Here is a 361-nt window from a genome sequence, read left to right on the forward strand (position 1 = left end):
TTTTTTTTTTTTTTTTTTTTTTTCTTTCCTTCTCTCTCTTTTCTTTTTCCTTCCAGTGCGTTGTCTGCCAAAAGAAGAAGTAAAAAGAAAAAGAAATAAAATTAAAGTGGGTGGAACAGCACAGATATGAGCAGAGAACACACGGCGAGATTTGCCCTGCAGTCCGCCCCCAACAGCTACGCGGATCTCAACAGGGCTGTGAGTTGGGCCGCCCAGGAGAGAGATCTCAACAACTATCCATCATTAGGCCCGCGTGTGAGTGAGACGCTGCAGCCACAAGTAGTAAGGGATGCTGGACTGCAGCAGGCATTACATAGACCAAAGAAAAAGATTATGATGATGAAGAATAATAATAATAATA

The sequence above is a fragment of the Trypanosoma theileri genome (assembly GCF_002087225.1).
Source record: "Trypanosoma theileri isolate Edinburgh chromosome Unknown TM35_Tth_18_V1, whole genome shotgun sequence".
NCBI classification, from domain to species: Eukaryota; Euglenozoa; class Kinetoplastea; order Trypanosomatida; family Trypanosomatidae; genus Trypanosoma; species Trypanosoma theileri.